The 22,097-nt window shown below is 44.3% G+C and overlaps 1 protein-coding gene across 5 annotated transcripts in view; it reads left to right on the top strand.

Moving 5' to 3' along the window:
- The window catches only part of NOVA1 (NOVA alternative splicing regulator 1), a 171,570-nt gene that overhangs the window by 122,044 nt on the left and 27,429 nt on the right, over nucleotides 1-22,097 (top strand). The gene's annotated exons all lie outside the window — the stretch shown is intronic.

Raw genomic sequence — 22,097 nt, 5'->3', positions numbered from 1 at the left:
CTGTTAGTTTTCCCCATTTTGGTATCACACCTGATACTGGCATCACCAGCAGAAAGACTTGACAAATGGCCCTTTGTAGAGGGATGATACAGGTCTATTAAAAATATTCTTTTTGAAAAAAATAATTAAGCTGTCCAAGAACTGGGCTTGCCATATCAAAACAAGTTGTGCTTGCTAATTAAAATAAACCATGTAAGTCAGCAGTTCTCAGACAGAAAAGGAGTGACGAGAGTTTCAGTAAGGGATTAGAGTCCTAAGGCAGGTAGCCCTTTCCCCTCCTAGCAGGCTGGACTGGTGGAACGACTTTTGGCAAAGGACCTTTCTTGATCTAGAAAAGATTTATGAGGGTGACCTTATTACATTTGTGACTGGATCAGTGCCCCCACCATATCAGCATAAACTGGAAGAACAACTATTTGTTTTAATTATAGTATCCTCTGAGTGGCTTTAGGTGAACATCCAAGACAAATTATCCATCTTCTAATGTTAATTATTCCAGAGGGGTAGTTATATTGTTATCTTGGCTGCAGCAGAGTAGTGTGTTGTGCCGCCAATCGTTAGTTTTTAAGGCTCAACAGAATTTCTCCTATAATCCCAGTCACCAGATTCCTAAATTCAACAGCAGGTTACATGTATCTTGAGAATCTCCAAACATTCACTTAAGGTTTGAGGAGTTGAGGGCAGAAGGGAATCCATAGCCAACAAACTTGAAAAACACTGCTATGGTAAATGAAAGCAGAATTCTTAGCAGTACCAAACATAGATTGTATAATTAACATATACATACAAGATAGTTCAAATGGGAAGTCTCCGCACAAGTCTTCGAAAACGGAAGGCCTTCTGTGAGCAAACTGGGGAGCCTGTGCCCACATCAGAATATACTGAAACACAATTTGAAAATTATTCAAATCTACAGTTCAGCTTAAGAAAACAGACAATAATGAAAATGAAGCAATAATCTTGCTTTTAGCTTGCCTTTAAAGTTGTCTATAAGGATTAATTTGCGCAAAAATGGGTTAAAACTTAACAGGTAGATGTCTTTCAAAAACCACACAAATGTGTACATTTTTCTGAAAAACTGCTTTGTTAACCCCCCTCCCAGGTATTTCTTGTCCGCCCTATAGATAAAAACTATTTTAAAATATTAAATACTGAAGACTAATATTGTACATCTGGCTTTTCTTTTAAATAGATGGGCCCTTGATATACCATCTGTTTGTCCTACATAAGGTCCCAAATTCTATCCCTGGAATTTCCAACTAAAAGAAGCAGATAGTAGATTATTTGAAAGACCTCTACAGCCTCTTCCAATCCCAGTAGAGAGTACTCAAACTGATGGACTAATGGGCTTATTCAGTTTATGGGAGCTTCATATGCACATATATAATATACTCCATAAAATGTACCAAAGAACTGAAGCCACCTAGCTGGATTTCAGTTATATTCTGCTACATCATTTATAAATACTGACTTTTTTAATGGTTGTGGACTGATTACATAAAATATATAAATAAATAGTATTTTTAGTTTGTACCATAATCTCTAACATTTCAGAACATTTGTTGAGGTAATAATAGCAGGAAGCTGTATCATTCTGAAATTTGCCTTTACCAGAACCATTTACACTGTGTTATAAGTTAACCGTTTCATTAGACATAGGTTAGGAACATTAAAGAAACATTGGGTTTGCCCTGTATGATACATAAAATTACATGGTTTGTTTTAATTTTCTAGGAGGTCATTATTCCCTCAACAGTATTTGGAACATTTTATATTTATATTTATATAATTTATATTATATATATATATACCTTTCATCTTAAGAGCAATTAATCAAGAATATTTCTAAGGAACTATTGTCAGAAGTCCCTGATGCAAGATGACACCTATGTTCATAAAGATAGCTGGATTCCTGTGGGAAGTGTGTGTGTATTTCAAGCGGCTTATCTTAAAATTTAGATGTAAAGAGCTGTATGTGTAATTGCTAGAAAGATGGAATATAAATGGGCTAACGGAATTAAATTAAGGACTTTCAATAGCAGAAAAGTAATAATAGTCAAAAATGTAACTTAATTGGTTTGAAAGTGTACTACAAATAAGAGTTAAAGGAAAAAATAATGCTGAAAACAGCCCATTTTAGCTTGAATGATCTGTAGATTACTCTCATGGAAATCCAGAATATTTTACTGATATACATGAAATAAACATAATGGCACAGGTATTATCCAGTAGCTCCTGCTTTTGAGAATTCCCTCATCTTGTAGGAAAATCAGTTGCTTTCGATCCCTCTGAGGCTATTCTAAGCAAAGGAAGAGAGTCTATAACAGAGATGTAACTGTGCAATGGACTCCATTCCAATCAGAATATTCTGTTGTTTTACAGACTTTGGATAATATATCACTTGTCTTCTACCCAACCCATAGCAAAGCTATAAAAGCTGGGAGTCCCAACATTAATTAGATCTGAGAATGATTGCAATTTAACTGAAACACATTAGAATTATTGATTGGAAGAAGATTCACTGTTTTCAGTAAGAAGAAAATAACATAAGTGGAAAAAGTTTAAATAAATAGTGATTTGGATCAGTTTTCTCAGTTCACTTCCACTGCAGATCACCAGAGACCTTTGCTGAAACCTCATCTAGGGAGGAAAATTGTAGCTCACTGACAATAAGGAAGGCTGCATCTTATAGAATGTTCAGAAATGGTGCCAGATAAAGTTGCTTAACATCAACACATCCTGTCATGAAGAATTACCTTGTTTTTTTTTCTAATAATTAAACACATTTGGTAAAGATTTTGTGCGTTGCAGAAAGTTACGTACTAAGGAAGCTAAGGAGATGAAGTAGCCCTGCAGCGACCGCCACCACAGACCGTGACAGTATTGTCCTACCTTTCTGGTACAAGGAGGTTAGTTCAGCCTGCATCCCTTTTTGCACCCAAGGAACCAGTTGCTACTCTGCCTTCTCCCCCCATTGTGAGATAAATTAGAGTTTCAGAGAACGTAGCAGAGTAATTTGTCAAAGCAAAATTCAGACAGCATGTTCCTTACTATCTGAATTTAGCCTCAAAAGATTGGTTGTCCAAAACTGTAGTTGCTGATCAGCTGTCTTAGTAAAGTTTCCATAGTACAAGGAGAGACGAACAAGCTTAACACATTTGAATTGGGGGAAAGGAGTGTATGCACTGTTTTACATTCTAGATTATGGTAGAGGGGAAAAGCCACTTTTATATTCAATGAATACATAAGGAGCTCTTCTCTAGAGAACAATGAAAGAGTGAATAGTATTCCACAAGTATTTTAGTAAAAGTATAGTCTGCTGCAAAATTTTCTTACCTTCAGCAGTGATATATAATAGAAAATTCTGACTAGTTCTTTACGAGAGCCTTGCTAGGAGGCAGCTAATAATTACTGAGAGCTGAGCTGATACTATGAATGATCCAATGTTAAAAATAGGAATAAAGTGAATTAACCATATGATTCTAATCATTTCACACATCTCATTACCATAAGCTAATAATTTTTAAAAGCAAGCATTTGCCTAATGCAAAATACTAATTTTAAGATTTTTTTCCTTCACTGTATATAGTAATTCAAAGTTACTGAATTGCTTCTAGCTTTCTGCAATATTCAATGCTTCCTGAAACTATTCCATTGATATCTTTGTGAAGCAGTATGTATTTAAGGTAAACAGAATTTCCAGTCATATGACAGAATATTTTAAAACAAGTAATGATGACTTGACTTTTTAAAGCTATTTTATGAATTAGTACAAATTGGGAGCCATTAAATATTCTTTTTGGAGTAGTTCACATATGAGGGAACCAGAACAAATTTTAAAAAGTGGGATAGAAATATTTTAATAATACATGCCTATTTTTATTTAAGAACACATGCCTACGCAAGATCTTTCTTCAAAAGCAATGGCTTTGATATCAGAGAAGGGTCCTTTTCCAGTTTAGAGCCTTGTTTATCAAGACTCAATATGCCCTGCATGATGGGAGGAGCCATACTTCTTTAAAATAACTTCCTTGGAACTTGAAACTTGAAAGCAGAGCTTTCTCCCTCCCCACCCCAGGCTAAAACAGGACAGTTTTCCTCAGATTCCCCCCTCCGCCTTGTCAGGTCCATTAACATCAGACTGTACAAAGCAGGAACTCACAAAGAATCACAGAAAAATATTATGTAATCCTCCATCAGACTATTCATGTCCAAGATTCTGTAAACTCGCAAGGTTGTGAGTAGTTTCAGTCCTCCCCTAATTTTATTTCCTTTAACTATGATTCAGCTTCTGTCAGCATTTTGTCCTTCTCAAGAAGATCCAGTCCCCATAAAGCTGGTTTCCTAGGGTTCCTGATCCCTTAGTTTACTTTCATGTATTTTTTCATACCTGGGAAGTCTATTAATATCTCCATTGTATTACTTTTGTTATTCTCATCGTATCTCAAATAGTAATTCTATCACCGATTCTGCAAGGTGGCAGCCACTACAGGCTGCCGCTGGTACGTTGCAATGGAAAAGCATGCTCTGCCACTTCCTGTGTCCCCACGGGACTGATTTCAGTAGCGGATCCTTATTTCTGCGTTCCCACAGATGTGGCCGGGGCATAACAATGCAATCCCAACTTCATGCAAAGAAAAAAATGCCCAATTTGGCACCACAAAGCACCGTGGAGCCAAAGGGAGTATTTCATAAACCTGCCAGGACAACGAAGGCCCCTAAGGTAGGCTAGGCCTGGGATGGGGATGGGCTGGTGCAGATGTCGTGTAGCAGCAGGAATTAGCCCTGCTGCCATATGGATGCCGGCCTGGCCTTTTCTGCCCGTGCAAAATCGCTCTGTGTGAATTCACAGATTTATTCCTACAATGACCAGTGTCATTTCCACAATAGTCCCCCCCCCATTGGTACCACCATTAACTCATTTGCTTATTCCTAAGAATCCAGGTAATTTTTTGCCAAAGATTTTCAAAATTGCTTAGAACTGCAGCTTCATCATCAATCTTCTGTGCAGTCCCACATGTGGACTGTGCATGTGCAAGCCTGGCATCGGAGAGGTTTTCACAGCTCTAGGGTAATGTGTACCAAAGCTAAGTTCTTTGTTCATGCCAGGGGACCATGTGCTCCCACACAAAAGCATACTTGCCCTCAGTTCCTCTTTTGCCACTCATGGAGTAGTGAGTCTACATTCTTCATTCCGGTGAGGAAATCTTCTGTTTGAACTTGATGCAATTTTGGCTCAGAAAGTTCTCTTTGCGAGGCGAAAATTACCCAAACAAATGAACATGACCTGTGTCTGTTCTGTTTGGGTGAGAAGCAGAATGTCCATGCTTGTGAGGTCTGCCAACACTTCACCCCTTAAGCTAGAAGGGATAGAATATCAAAGTTGAAGGCAACATTGTGGGAGAAAACCCTCACGGTTTCAGAACCTTCTTCTAAGTCAGCTCTGGAAAGATCATATGTTGCCACTTCTTCAGCATCGACATGCTTGGCTTTGTCTCCTGATTCTGTATGACAACAGGTCTGGCTGTGTTTACACTTCCCTTCAATCCAAGAGGCTCCATCTGAACTGCTACTAAAAAGACTAAAACTAAAACGATGGAGAAACCCAAAGCTGCACCCCACCCTCGGACTCCAGAACTGACTCCAACACTAATGTGAGATCTTCTTCAGTTTCCATCTCGGAGGACAAAATGTAGAGGGATCCTGCAGCGGGTAACCACAACATTTTTTTAGAACTGGGGCAAATGGTCATCACATCTATATTTAATATTGACAGGCTAGCTGGAAGATGAAAAGGACAATTTTGTTCGCCCCAGGGATGTGAACTTGTATCATCAGATCTTATACTCACCATTAGCACAGTATTGTGCCGACCTTGATTTCCTATGCCTGTGAAGGGAGAGGGAGTGACCGTTGACCCTGATGATCCCAGTACAGCATGCAATCCAATCCCAGATCAAATGGTGGGAGATTAATCATTGGCTTCCCCTACAGAAGATTTCTGGATGTGTAGAGAACAAATGATTTCTATGGCTCAGTACTTGGGGACTGAAGTTGTGATAACATCCTTGTCAAGCGCACAGGAAACTCACAACAAAACTTATTCAAAAGAAAAATAGTTTTATTGATTAGCACTACACGCAATGGACTGAAAAGTCAAATCTGACTAGAAGCCAGATTTGCCTCAGCTTATCAATACATTTCTCCCGCCCAAAACTTGACAGTTCCCAAGGGGGGGAGGTGAGTGAGAAAAGACATATGTGAAACCAAAACAGGATTCCAAACTCCCATCCTTGAAAGAGGTAACAAACAGCCCTTTCTGCCCATAACAAGATAAGGTTAACATAACATCACTATTCTATTTTATTGCTTACAAACTACAAGGCCGGGACTAGCAGGCGCCGGGCCCCATCTAGTAATATAACTGACATGGAGGAACTCAGGCTAATTTATGACAGAGATTCTACAATCCTGACATCCCTCCGCATTAAAACAAACTTCACTCCTCCACCTAGCCGGCATCAACCGGGCGAGGACAATCAGGAAATGCTCGATGGAAAGCCCGGAGAAGGCGGGGTGCCTTCACATTCCCAGCCTCAACCCACTCTTTATCCCCAGAGGGGAAATCCTTCCAATCGACCAAATATTGAAGGCGACCCTTATGCAAGCGAGAGTCTAAGATTTGGTTGACTTCATAGTGGGTGTCCTTATCGATGTAAATTGGAACAGGCATAGATGGAGGAGGGTGCCACTCGTCCGGGGCTGGAGCTCTTCGCAGCAGGCTGGAATGAAAAACCGGATGCACATTCCTGTAAGTTTTTGGTAGAGCTAGCTCCACAGTCACAGCATTTATCAATTTCACCACTTTAAATGGTCCCACAAACTTTGGACCAAGTTTCCTGGATTTCTGCTGGCACCTTAAGTTCTTGGTAGACAGGTAGGCTAAATCACCCACTTTCCAATCAGGGGCAGGTACCCTCTTCTTGTCAGCTTGAGCCTTATAGGCATCTTTGGCTTCCTTGAGGCTAGCAACGATTTCTGGCCAGCCCGTACTGATGGAGGCTGCCCATTTATTTATGTCAGGGACCTCTGCGGAGCTAAGTCCCCAAGTGGGGGCTGACACTAAATCAGTTCCATACACCACCTTGAAGGGCGATACCCCAGTTGAGGAGTGGACCCCATTGTTGTAGGCGAATTCAGCAAGTGGCAATAAAGAAACCCAATCATCCTGCTGGTGGTTGATAAAACAGCGCAAATACTGCTCCAGGATTTGGTTTACCCTCTCGGTCTGGCCATTTGACTCCGGGTGATAGCCCGAGGTGAGGGCTTGCTCCACACCCAATAGTTTAAGAAGCTCCCTCCAAAACTTAGAAACGAACTGGGGGCCCCGATCCGTCAGGACACGTGTCGGGACCCCGTGCAGACGTACCACGTGTTTAATAAAAAGAGAGGCCAGCTTTGGTGCTGAGGGCACGCCCGTACAGGGGATGAAATGAGCCTGTTTGGAAAAAGCATCCACTACAACCCATATGACGGTGTTCCCTTGGCTGGGGGGCAGGTCTGTAATAAAGTCCATAGTTACATCAGTCCATGGACGTGAGGGGGTGGGCTGCGGCTGCAAAAGTCCCTTCCTCTTGCCCCCAATTGGCTTTGAAGCAATACAAATGGGGCACCCCTGCACATATTTCTCCACATCTTTGCGCAAGGATGGCCACCAGTACTGTCTCCTGACCAGGTGCAGAGTTTTCACAAAACCAAAATGTCCAGCGGTTTTAGCATCGTGGCAAAGTTTCAAAACCTTCCCCCGGGCCGCGGCAGGCACAAAGAGTCTTTCGCCTTTGAAAAAGAGCCCCCCCTTCTCAGACAAATCAGGGCGGAGGGAACAAAACTCTGGGTCAGTTGACAAGTCCTTTTGGACCCAGCCCCCTGGGATGGGCGTAACAGTCTTTGTGTGGCTGCGCGTCACAGCGGCCATCCCCAGTTGGGCGGGAGTAAAGACGGTATCTACCAATGGGTCTCGTTTGCTGTTGTACTGAGGCAGGCGCGATAGTGCATCAGCCAAAAAATTCAGTTTGCCAGGAAGATGCTTTAGGGAGAAGTTGAAACGAGCGAAAAACTCCGCCCATCTCATTTGTTTGGCTGAAAGCGAGCGGGGCTGTTTGAGTGCCTGAAGGTTTTTATGATCTGTCCAGACTACAAACGGGATTGTGGACCCCTCCAGCCAATGCCGCCACGTGGAAAGGGCCAATTTCACTGCAGCCGCCTCTTTTTCCCAAATTGCCCAATTTCTTTCTGCCGCTGAAAATTTCTTTGATAAATAGGCCAGGGGGTGCAATTTCCCGTCTCCCCCCTCTTGGAGGATCACGGCCCCCATTGCTACGTCCGAGGAATCTACTTGTACTGTAAATTGCTTAGAGGGGTCGGCATGGGCCAACACCGGTTCAGACGTGAATAGCAGCTTTAGTTTGTCAAACGCCTCCTGACAGGAGGGAGTCCAAGAGAGAGGCGCCCCAGGTCGGCTTGCCGTCTTCCCCCCTTTGGTTTTTAACAAGTCAGTGAGGGGCAGCGCAACCTTGGCAAAGTTGGGGATGAAGGTCCTGTAAAAATTAGCGAACCCTAAGAAACTTTGTAATTGCCTCCTGGTGCGGGGAGGCTCCCATGCCAGCAAATCACGCACTTTGCCAGGGTCCATTTCGATCCCAGCCTGGGAGACCCGGAAACCCAAGAACTCCACTGCCTCGCGGTGGAACTCACATTTTGACAATTTAGCGAACAACTGGTGCTTCCGCAAGCGGCGGAGCACTTCGCGGACCAGCTTAGTATGACTCTCAACATTCTCTGAATACACAAGAATATCATCAATGTAAACCAACACCCCTTGGTACAATAAATCATGCATAATTTCATTTATCATATTCATGAACACGCCCGGAGCGCCGGCGAGGCCGAACGGCATTACGGTGTATTCAAACTGCCCCAGGGGCGTATTAAAAGCTGTTAAATATTCATGCCCTTTCTTGATCCGAACTCGATAGTAGGCTTCCCTTAAGTCCAGTTTCGAAAAAACGCGCGCCTTCCCCAAGTGGCCCAGCAAGTCTTTTATCAGGGGAAGCGGGTAGGCGTTGCAGGTGGAGACCGCGTTCAACCCGCGGTAGTCGGTGCACAACCTCAGCGAACCGTCCTTCTTTTTTACGAAAAGGACCGGGGCTGCCAAGGAAGATGTGGCTGGTCTGATAAAACCCCTCGCTAGGTTCTTATCCAAAAATTCTCTAAGCTCTGCCATCTCTCGCGGGCTCATGGAATACAGTTTGGCTTTGGGGAGAGGCTCTCCCTTCTTTAATTCGATGGCACAGTCAGTTTTGCGGTGGGGGGGGAGCTGGTTGCACTCCACCTCCGCGAACACATCACCAAAGTCCCGGTATTCAGGAGGGAGCGCGTCCCCCCCCACCCCCAAGGCAGCCACCACCCCGGATCTCGGAGGACCCTGCTGCCGCGTGTGCTGCTCGCAAGCGGCGGAGGTAAATTCCACAGTCCCTTCCTTCCACTTCACAAGGGGATCATGTTCCCTCAGCCAATCCAACCCCAACACGCATGGGAAGGCAGAGTGAGGGGCCACCAAAGGTTGGATTTGCTCCCAATGTTTTTTTATGTCCAAGTCCATGGGGCGAGTCTTTGCCGTGGCTTCCCCACCGGGAGCGCATTTCCCATCTAACTGGGTGATTGGCAAGGGTTCTTTCAGCGCCACTTTCCCCACCCCCAAAGTCTCGGCCAGTGCCGGGCTCACTAGGGATTGGGTGCACCCCGAGTCCACAATACATCGGATTCCCACCGTTTTCCCCGACTTGGGGTTAGAAAGGTTGGCCGGTAGGAGTAGCAAGGGGGAATCACTCACCACGCGTTTGCCCCTGTTGGCGGCCTGCTGGCGGGGCGCCTTTACAGCAGACCGTCCTCGTTTCCCGACTGCTCCTCAGCTTGATCCTCGCCCTCCAGCCCGCTTCCCTCCTCCGAGTCGTCCACCGCTGGCACGGCAGCCACTGGAACCAGGAGAGATTTGGTGCTTTTCTTGGTGGTGGTTTTCTTGGCAGGCGTGGCTTTCGATGGGGCGCTGCTCGCAGCTTTCGGGGTTGATGCCGCTTTCGTTGGGCAGTGTGCGAGGAAATGCCCGGCTTGGCCACATCCCAAGCACAGCCCTTTCTCCATGCGCCGAGTGCGCTCCGCCGGTTCCAATTTGGTTCGGGGCTTGGTCTTCACCGGGGTGGAAGTCTTCGCCATGGTTTTCCCGGCCAGGGCTTGCACCATTGAGGCCCGTTCCAAGCGGTTTTCCATTTCTCCAGCCAGCTGGACCCACCCTTCGACAGTGAGTGGGTCTTCCAGGAGGAGGCACTTGTCAGCCAGAGTGGGATTGAGGCCCCCTACAAACGCCAGCACACGTTGGGGCTCCGTCCAGTCTGGTACAGAGGAAGCCAGCTCCTTAAATTCCCTGGCGTACTCAACCACAGACAACTTTCCCTGCCGGTGAGCCCGGAGTTTCTTCTCCGCAGTCTCCCGTTCAAACGGTTCCACGTACATCTGACGCAGGGCCCTCATAAAATGGTTGTAGTCGCGGGTGGCTTGGGGATGGTAACGGTACAAATCCACGAACCATTTGGCAGCTTTGCCTTCCAGGGCTTGCCCCACGAAACGCACCCGTTCGGCGTCGTCTTGGAAAGTGAACCCCATGTCCATCATGTAGGCTTGGAGGTGCACCAGGAACGTGGGGAAATCGGAGGGGTCCCCAGAAAACTTTGCCTTGAACTTATAGGTGTTCCGCATTTCCACTCCACGGAGGTGGGCAGGTAGGCGCCCTGGGCCCCAGTCCGCCGGTGCTGGGGCCGGGGCCGGGGGTCTTGCACCCCGGCCAATGCCTCTCCCTCTCCCAGCCGCCACTCTCGCTCGTTCCGCTGCCTGCGCCGCTGCTGCTGCTCGCGCGGCCGCTCGCGCTGCTTCACGCGCCGCCGCCGCTGCCGCCGCCTCGGCTCCCGCGACATCCGCCGCTGCCCGTGCCGCCGCCGCCGCTGCTGCGTCCTCGCCTCCGTCCGCGCCGTCTCCACCAGCACCGTCGCCGCCAGCGCCACCTTCGTCCTCTCGTTCCTCGCCTTCGTCCTCTCTCTCCCTCTGCGCCCTTGCGCGTGCTTCCGCCTCGGCTTCGATCTCTAGCTGAGCCCGGGCTCTGGCCAGCGCCTCAGCCGCCTCTGCCGTTGCTTGCGCGGCCGCCATGCCGTGCTCCTGCAGTGCAAACCCACCGCTCTCTCTCCGTGCACTGGTATCGTGTGCACCCCCACCGAGCACGTCCCTTAGCAGGCGTTGTGTTCGGCGTCTCTCCTCTGGATCCAGCCGACCCGAGAGGTCCTGCAGCCAGTTAGTCACCCTGTCCAGCTTGTACTGCAAGTCCTGTGTCTCACCCACAGGCTCCAGCGCGTAGCTAGGCAGTCCCAGGTGCTCCGGCCAACGTTCATCCCCAGTAGGGCGGTCGTATTTCGACAACCGCCTGCGCTGGGTGATGTGACGTTCCAAAAATTCCTCGGGCCCCGGGGTTGCCCCCGAGACAGCCCGCATCATGGCCGAGCTGTGCGGCCCCGCACCAGCGCCTTCGGCCTGGGAGAGGTCCCAATCCAGGCCCTCTCCCTGATCAGAAAAAGTATGTCCCTCGCCCTGCATTTTGCAGGTGAAAGGAGTTGTGAGATTTGACTTGATGTCAAGCGCACAGGAAACTCACAACAAAACTTATTCAAAAGAAAAATAGTTTTATTGATTAGCACTACACGCAATGGACTGAAAAGTCAAATCTGACTAGAAGCCAGATTTGCCTCAGCTTATCAATACATTTCTCCCGCCCAAAACTTGACAGTTCCCAAGGGGGGGAGGTGAGTGAGAAAAGACATATGTGAAACCAAAACAGGATTCCAAACTCCCATCCTTGAAAGAGGTAACAAACAGCCCTTTCTGCCCATAACAAGATAAGGTTAACATAACATCACTATTCTATTTTATTGCTTACAAACTACAAGGCCGGGACTAGCAGGCGCCGGGCCCCATCTAGTAATATAACTGACATGGAGGAACTCAGGCTAATTTATGACAGAGATTCTACAATCCTGACAATCCTGAGCGACTTGTATTCTGATTCTCCAAATACTGGACAACTTAGAGGATCTACCACAAGAACTTTTATTTTTTAATGCCACTCTTCAACTCATTTCCAGAAGAGTTGAATGCTTCTCTAGAATTAAGAATCTTTCAATTATCAAACGACTCACCTTTCACCATCTTTTCTAGTTATGGAGGAGATGCAGCCCAAGGGTTGACAGTGCTATCATTGGGCTCCCACTGAAAGGGAGGGATGGAAGCTTGATGGTTTAGGTCAAAAACTTTATTCTGTTTCTATATTGGGTTTTAAAATTGCCAACTATGAAACCATTATGGCAGGCTATTTGTTTTTCTCTGGGATCTAGAGCTCTCCCTGATGACAAGCAGCCTTCTGCTAAAGTTCCGCTGGCTGAAGCCATCCAACATTCAAAACAGCAGACCAATGGTATTTTGAGAATTCTGCACTTTGTCACATGGCAAGTTCTTTTGTGCTCAGACATCATGATTGATTAAAATCAACAGCTTTCTCACAGAAGAACAGTATAATACAGAAGACCTATCTTTTGAGGAATTTATGCTTTTCTCTGTCAAGACAGATGAGACACTCTCCCTTATCAAGAGAAACGATGGAACAGCATAATAGTTGGGTGTATCCCAACCTGACCCACCTCAATATAACCATAAATTGTTTGTCTGTCAGAGCTGGCATCCTTATCGGATGGACTACCAATGTTCTATCCCTCCAGGGTCCCAGTACCTTATTTCTAAGCCCTTTACTCCCCAGCAGAGTTATCCTAGATGCAAGGCTTCTAGCTATCCTAGGTCAATACACCAGCCATTTCCTCAAAGAGAGGCAGCCTCTTTTAAGAAGTCTATTTTATAGCTAGGAATAAACCCTACTGTTTTCTGACTAGAGGTAAATCCTACTCCTGTTAGGTTTTGTGACTGGGTGAGTGGGGTTTTTTTCAGTAAGTTGATGCCTCCATGTTCATCCCAGTTGGAAGTTTCCAGTTACCAGACCTGACCTGTTTCAGGCATTGAGTGCACTAATCAATAAGGGTACAATTGAAGAAGTATTAGAGTACCAAGCATCAAAAGAGTTTTTCTCCGGGATGTTCTTGGTTCCTAAAAAGATATTAGACCCAGTTTGGATCTCAAAAATCTGAAAGTTTTTCTACATGTTTCAATTTTTTTTTGGCTTGTATTCCTTCAATTTTGCAACTATTCAAGTTTAACTGTTAGGTTATTGTCATTGATCTTAAAGATGCTTACTTTCATTTTTCTATCCATTGGCAGCATCAAAGGTTCCTAGGATTTGTTTGTGGGACCTGTGTATTTCAGTACATAGTTCTGCCTTTTGGCTTGGCCACAGCTCCCAGAGTATTCTCAAAATGGTTAGCCCCAATTATTGCCCATTTACATTTACAAGGTTGTGAAAAATTTCCCTAATTGGATGATTGATTTGTTGTAGCAGACTCCAAGGCCCAATTAATAAGACATTGTTCCCTAGTTTTGGAGACCTACCAAAGACTTCGTCTTCTTGTCAACTGGGAGAAATCCTATTTAATTCCATCTAAAAGGATGTAGTTTATAGGACTGCTGTTGAATTTGGTAGAGAGAACAAGTTTCCCGATAAAGTACGTAATATTTCTGTGTTGTCAAACCATTTTCAATCTGTTCAAAAGATCCTTCACCTTTTGGGGCATATGGACTGAACAACAGCTGCCATTTGCCAGATGGTACAAGACCCTGGCAGGAATATACAGAAGAATTGTAGAACAAAGTCTGCTCTCTTCAAAATGAAAAAGAAATGTGGTTGTAGTTGCCGCTGTTGGAGTGGGCTAGGTTGGGAATCGCCGGTTTTTAGATGGGTTTTATTGTATTAGGGGTCTTATTGGGATTTTACTGATTGTGACCCGCCACGAGGCTAACGGGAGTGGCGGGATATAAATCCAATTAATAAATAATAAATAAATAGAAATAGAACTTGAACTGGCCATTCGTGAGGAGGAAGTCAAGTGAGTCTTGTGTCAGTTGCCAAAAAACATGATCCCAGGCATTGACATCATACCAATGGAACTACTGAGATGTTTACCAATCAAAACCGTTACAGCTTTGTGCCAGAAAATCTCAGAAACCAATAACTGGCCAGAGGAGTGGAAACGATCTATGTTCATCCTACTACCAAGAAAGGGTGACTCAAAAAAGTGTTCTAATCACCATACAATAGCTTTCATTTCTCATGCTAGTAAGATCCTGCTCAAAATCATACAACAACGCATAGCAACAACCATTGAGAGAGAATTACCAAATGCTCAGGCTGGTTTTTGACAGGGATGTCGCAGCCGTGAACACATAGCAAATCTGCACTGGATTTTGGAAGTCATAGGAATATCAGTAGGCTGTCTACATTTGTTTTATTGACTACAAGAAAGCTTTTGATTCAAGTGGTCACAACAAATTGTGAGAAACCATGAAAAATTGGGGGGTTCCAGTGCATTTGATCAAACTGATGCTGTCAGTCTACACAAACCAAGAAGCCATTGCACATACACCATTTGGTGACACTGACTGGTTCAAAATAGAGAAAGTGGTGCACCAAAGTTGTATTCTTTCCCCCTTCCAGTTGGACTTGACTGAATGGCTGATGACAACAAGAACCTGACAGATCTGGATTTTTTCTCAATATAGAGTTACATCCACAGTGGTGTAGATTTTCTATCCCCAGAAAAAATTGGCTTCTCTCCATTATGGTGGCTTTCTCAGTACACTTTATCTCAAATTATATTTTGAGGTTCCTGAACATGTGATCATTCTGATCATGGTTGCTTCACTTCTAGGTTGGATTACTCATTGTGCGGGATTGTGTGCACAGGGGAAAGAAATGGTCAGAAGATGAAAGACAGCTTCATATCAATTTGCTGGAATTTTGAGCAGTTCGTAATGACCTTAGCTGTTTTTCAGTTACCCTACAGAACCATTCCATTTTGCTCCAAATGGACACACTTGTCAGTATGTTTTATGTCAACAAACAAGGGAGCACAGGATCCAGACAACTGTGTCAAGAGGTTTCTAACCTTTTTAACAGTTTTGAAGCTCAGTGCTTACATGCAGATTGTTCACGTTCCTGGAATTAAACTTAGAAGCCAACAGAGCAAGCTTCTCTATCTCATGAGTCATGAATTAGTAAATGGGACCATTTTGTATTTGTTTTAAAGTTAATTTATAGTTTAATCTAATTGCATAAAACTACATTTTGAGAGAGAACCTTTGAATGTTAGATGTATTAATTTTTTAAAAACCCTTATTGAAAGCAAACAAGAAAGAAATACTTTTACAAGTTAACATCCTCAAGATGGAGGCAATACATTGAACAAGATGTCAAACATATAGGAAGGAAATGCTTCCTCCTAATAAGAGGAAGAATAACCAGAACTAGGCAACAGAGTTCATGGCTTGTCTCATTTGCCTGGCTGCCTTGCTTCAAATGACGAAGCATGTAAAGGGATCAGTTTGAAATGGGCCCAGCTCTAGTATACATTATTCCAGTGACTATACTAGCAATCAGTTACTCCAAGGTTTTACTCCAGAAACTGATCTGAATTCTATAATATTCTGGCAAATTTTCTCCATTATAGTACAAAGCCTTATTTTTGTTTTGGTTGTAAAATTGATTTTTGAGATTTTATCAGTTCTGTTTTAGGTGCTTACACACTGAATCCACTGGATACATTTGTATATGACAAAGGTGAAAGCCTGCGATAGTAAAACCACTGAAAATCTACAAGTCCTTTGACAAGGGACCCCATTACATAACACAGATATGGGGTACCTAGTTGTGTCTGCAACTAAAAAAAAACAAAAAACAAGCACCTGAATGGGCAAAGAGTCTGGGCTCCCTACTTTCCTATGCAGATTCCCACTTCAAGATCTGAACATAGTTTATGTCTATTGTATATATTATGCATAATCGTGTGCACTAAGTAGGGAACTGCCATTCCACTAATTACTCCTCCACACACTTCTTTTATCAGCAAGCCCGTTTTGCTACAAAAGCATTTCATTCATCCAATAATGTAATCCTAGAGTATGGCTTCCTCTTACCTTTGGAATATTTTTTCGGGCCCTCAGTGCCCACAGACAAAGCCAAGAAGTTTAGCCAAACTCTGAGGTCTTCTTTTATGCCCTTGGTCAGCTATAGTTGTATGTGGTGATGAAGAGCAGAGGCACCTACTGTGGCCCGCACTAAGTGCACACAGAAACCTTGCCTGATGCAAACAAAGTTAAGATGCCCCACCAGTGATTGCAGCTCCCTCAAGGCAAACTTAGTACATTTCAGGGCCCGATTATTAAGAGTCAGCAGTGCCAAAAGCTTCTCTTCCCACAGGCGGGATTTCCTTTCAATACAGTCTAATCGGATGCCCAAATAAGTTAACCATGTTGCATGATCCTCAGTCGTGGACCAATAGGACCTCCAGTTCCCTAGCCAGGTCCTGGAATTTTGTCAGGTGCGGCAAGCAGGCAGCGTTACCTGTGAGACCAATAAACAAAAAATCTTCTAAGTAAAGAGTGATATGCAGGGTGCTTGTCTTGGCTTTTGCTGCCCATTCTAGGAAGGAGCTAAATACCTCAAAGGCTGCACATGGACATGGCCTTGTCTACATACCACTACCCCTGGAATTTAAATTCTAACAAGCAGAAATCTCTAGAGTTCACTGAGAGAATGGCAGACTGTGTATCACATTTAACTATGAGCTCCCTGGTGCCTCAGGCCCGTATCAACTGCACCACATGATCAAAGGAAGTGTATTTTACTGTGCAAAACTCTAGAGGGAGGGCATCATTCACAGAAGTCCCCTCAGAGTAGGACAATTGATGGTTGAATGTGAACTTGTCTGGTGCCTTCTTGTGGACTACCACCAGACATTGGGAAATCGTGGGGTGGCAAAAGGCCTTGCAATTTGGCCAGAAATGCATTATTTTAGCGACTACAGCCTCAGACATCTCCCTGGCTGATTCAAGATTATTGGCATTTGTTTTCAGTTGTTGGCTAGTGAAAGGATAGGAGACTCTAGTGTAAAGCCATTTCTTTGATAAGCAGGAATAATCATCAAGTAAGGGATGAAATTTGACTGGAGTGAAAGAGAAGTCCCAACACTCAGCCAGTTGCTCATTTTCTACCTGAGTTTCCAGAGGTGTCCCTCCTCTGCAAGTGGCACTATTAGAGAAGAGTCTTGCTCTGAAAGAGTTGCCTGGAATGGTAGCCCAGATACAGCTCACAATTATCAAATTTACAGTAGCCCCTCAGAACACCCCTGATTAAACTTCTAACACACTCTTAGTGCTGGGTCATACCACGATGCCCAAATAGCACTCAAGATAAGAAAAAGAGACATCATGACTGTCAGTTTGGTATAGTGGTTAGGAGCACGGACTTCTAATCTGGCATGCCGGGTTCGATTCTGCACTCCCCCACATGCGTCCAGCTGGGTGACCTTGGGCTTGCCACGGCACTGATAAAGCTGTTCTGACCAGTGATATCAGGGCTCTCTCAGCCTCACCTACCTCACAGGGTGCCTGTTGTGGGAAGAGGAAGGGAAGGCGAATGTAAGCCACTTTGAGACTCCTTCGGGTAGAGAAAAGTAGCATATAAGAACCAACTCTTCTTCTTCTTTATAAGTATTCAACCCCCTGGCTATGACACCCCTTAATAAGATCTAATCTAACCACAGTCATTTAGTTAATTAAGGCCCACCAGCATGCAATCCAAGTGGTGCATGATCTGCCACAGTCTGTCTGTATAAATAGACCTAATCTGAAAAACCCCTGACTCTACAGCACCACTAAGCAAGCAACATGAAGACCAAGAAGCACTCCAAGCAAGTCAGAAACAATGTTGTGGAGAAATATAGATTAGGGTTGGATATAACAAATATCCCACAGGGAACCAAGAAATCCATTCTAACAAAATGGAAAGAATATGGCACCACTACACACCTGTCAAGAGAAGGCCACCCTCCAAAACTCAACAGACCAGGCAAGGAGAACATTAATCAGAGATGCAACAAAGACACTGAGGGAACTGCAAAGATCCACAGCAGGGATGGGAGTATCTGTCTGTAGGACCTCTTTAAGATGTATACTCGATGGAGTGGGGCTTTATGGGATGGTAGCCAGAAAAAAAAAAAACATTGGTTAAAGAAAAGAATAGGAGGACACATTTGGAGTTTGTCCAACTATATGTGGTAGACTCCTCAAACACAGAAGGATGATCTCTGGTCAGACAAAACAAAAATAGAGGTTTTGGCCAGCATGGGAAACTCCATGTGTGGTGCAAACCAAAAAGTTCCCATCACCCCAAGAACACCATTCTCATAGTGAAGTATGGTGGTGGCACCATTATGCTATCAAGTGTTTTTCATTTGCAGAAACAGGGCAACTAGCCAGCATTGAAGGAAAGATGAATGGAACTAAATACAGGGGGATTCTTGAGGAAAACCTTTTTTAGTTTTCCAGAGATTTGAGACTCATATTTCAGCAGGACAGTGACCCTAAACATACTGCTACCGTTACACTGGAATGATTTAAAGGGAAGAATGGTAATGTTCTGAAATGGCCTAGTCAAAGTCCAGACCTCAATCCAATTGAGATTCTGTGGCATGACTTGAAGATTGCTGCACACCAACACAACCCATCTAATTTGAAAGAGTTGGAGAAGTTTTGCTTTGAGGAATGGGCAAAAATCCATGTGCTAAGCTGATAGAGGCAGACCCCAAGAGACTTGTAGCTGCAATTGCAGCAAAGGGTAGCTCTGCAAAGTATTGACTTTGCTATAGTTTGTATAGTTTCAGCTCTATGTAAACTGCCCTGAGCCTTCGGGGAGGGCAGTATATAAATATGAATAAATAAATAAATACTAGAAGCAAAGCTCATTTTGGAGTGCAGAGTGTGAGAGGGCTCCTGCAGAGCAGGGCATCCGGGCCTGCTGGCTAGCCACCGTGCTCTGCAAGGACCCTTCTGCCCTCTAACCTTTGCTCTTGGATAGCAGAGAGGAGCAGCCAATGAGCTGGGTTGGACAGCCCCTTGAGCTCTCCCAGTGGTTAGGAGGTCTGTAACCAAGGCCGTGGCAGAGCACAGCTGGATGACTTTCCCCACCCTCCCAGCAGCCAGGAGGCTAGGGACCAAAGCACAGCATGGCAGAGTGCAGCTGGATACCCATCCCCAGCTCTCCATCTTACCTCCTGCCAGCTCTTCCTCCTCATGCCATGTACTGGATAGCAGCATGGAAAGCAGCATGGAAAGCAGGGGGCAGAGAAGAGCCCTCAGATTGGCCCTCAGTGGGGGACTACTGTCATCCTATGTCCCCCAATGAGGGTCAATCTGAGGCTCAGCAAGTCATCAAAAGGATAGTCCTCTTTTTATGTGTTATGATTTTTGTGTGTGTGCATATGTGGGGGGGGGGGAGCTCATTCCATAATTTTGGTGTTTTAACCCTTTGTTGGGTTGCTACCCACCTCCTGGAAGTCAGCTTCTCATTTGTGAGGATCATAGTTGATCCTATTCTTTGATGATTTTTATGCTTGGATTTCTCTATTAAGAAGCCAATAAATTTCCAGGCTGAATTTCTCTAGTACCTTGCATGGTCATTTATAGAAGAAAACAGTTGCCTTTCTGTTTGTGAGATCCACAGTCATTTTTTTCTTCTTTCGTGTTCATTTAGACTATCCTTCTAAGGATTAAACAGTGTGAGAATTTTACCTATCATTTTCCCATTTTCCACATTCAGAGGAGCTATTCAAATTAGGTAAACAGCATAGGAATGAAGGGTTAAGCTCTCTTTTACACAACAATATGATGTTCAGACTAGCCACATCGGGCTGTTAATTTTTTTTTTTAAAGGCAAACAATTCTAATTATAAGGTAAAGATAAAGGTATCCCCCGTGCAAGCACAGAGTCATGTCTGACCCTTGGGGTGACGCCTTCCAGCGTTTTCATGGCAGACTCAATACGGGGTGGTTTGCCAGTGCCTTCCCCAGTCATTACTGTTTACCCCTCCCCCCCAGCAAGCTGGGTACTCATTTTACCGACCTCGGAAGGATGGAAGGCTGAGTCAACCTCGAGCCAGCTGCTGGGATTGAACTCCCAGCCTCATGGGCCGAGATTCAGACAGCATGTCGCTGCCTTACCACTCTGCGCCACAAGCGGCTCTTCTAATCATAAAACCCATGGCATTTGCAGTTTGTCCCTAAGCAGTTTACGACTTAGGATAATCCAGCAGCTGTATATTTTGGAATTAGAATTCTTCCCGTCTTGATGGACATGCCTCTTGAGTGATCCAAAAGCCTAGAAGAAAGGCCCTGTGTTTGAGCCCTAACCATCTTAACTTTCTGGTGAGGTATAGTTAGGCTGAGGCAGTCACAATCAGTGTGCCTCTTCATATATTATTTTCAAAGAACAACTATCTCTGGTGTTTGTTTTTTTAAAGGATCATAAAACATTTATGACCTTAATAATGGGTCATTCTTTTGTATTGTTAGAACTAAAAGAACATTTTCAGCTAAACCTGTAACTCCTTATTTTTAATGGAAACACATATGCTTTATGTGCAATGTATTATTTTAAGATTGCTTTTGTACTTGACTGTCATTCTGTGGATTCATGAAGCAAGGGTGTATTAAAGATCGGTAACTAATGTACAGTTAACATACATTTTAAAACATATCAGTTATAATTCTCAAATTTGTGAGCTTTTCCATAAGTTTCAATAATTTAGGGTTGCTTGCATATTTGAATGATAGAAATGGAAGGAAAGTGAAGACATGATTGAGAATTTTCTAATTATATTTCCTCTTCTGAGGGATTCTTGTACACCTTTCATCCAGTCAGCAATTGCAGAAAGATCCCCCTGCTTCAACAAGCCAGTGGTACTGAGAATTGTTACCAAGAGGTAGCTGCAACAAATTAGCATGACTTAATGGATCTGTTGTCTGGGTCAGGCTTTTCAGTGCTTTTGTTTTTCATCACACAAACAAAATTGATTATTTTGATTCATTTCTCTTTGTCTACCTTTTAAACTGCCAGCATTTTAAATTGATATTTTTCTTGGTATTAAATAATAATATTATTGATAATCAGTTATTCTGATGAGACTCTAGCATTCCAAGATAATTCTGTGGGAATTAAGTACCTGAAGTCAGTACCCATAATTTTTACAGAAGACATTGTTATCTTCAGTGTTTAGAGTCAGCCATTCCCACTCAGAAATACCCCCGCAAATAATTCTGCATACAGCATTTGCCACAGTAAGTTCTCCCCCCTTTCCCCCCCTTAATTAAAGTGTTTTAAAAATGTATTAGTTGTATCCTTGTAGGAGACTGCATCTTTGAGAGATGTGTTCTGTACTGATTCTTGCTCTGCTATGCTCATGAATCCTTGGATCACTATGTATTGCATACAAGAATTCAGAGAACAGATGTGGTCTCATGGCATGAGAGAAGAGATATACTTTAAAAATATTCACCAAATGTGCATTGTTCTGAGATTATATCTATCTCTGAAAAGTTCCCATAGTGTAAATATTTTTTACACTACGGGACAGAAAAGCAAAGGAATGAATAGCAGTTATCTGTAAACTGCATTCCGCAGTATAAATAAACGTCTGTGATGGGGGGGCCAACAATTTGCGCCTTCCACTTGTCAGTCTGGGGCCAAGGGGCCAATCTGGAGGTGCGCGCAGCCAGGGGCCAAGGGGCAAATCTGATTGGGCCCTCACCAGGACAGACCAGAGTTCCATCCAGTCAGAAGGCGCAAAGCAACTCCCGACCCGCCCACCCAGCCCAATCAGGGGCAATCTAGAGACACTGCTGCCAGTCTGCTCCTGACCACCGCAGGGAGAGGAGGTCAGTAGGGCTGCCAAGGGGGATAAGGCTTGGACAGGCTGTACCAGCCCTTTTCGCCCAAGGGCTGTCTT

The sequence above is a fragment of the Paroedura picta genome, chromosome 2, assembly GCF_049243985.1.
Source record: "Paroedura picta isolate Pp20150507F chromosome 2, Ppicta_v3.0, whole genome shotgun sequence".
In the NCBI taxonomy this organism is placed as follows: domain Eukaryota; kingdom Metazoa; phylum Chordata; class Lepidosauria; order Squamata; family Gekkonidae; genus Paroedura; species Paroedura picta.
This window is presented reverse-complemented; position numbering and strand designations above follow the sequence as displayed.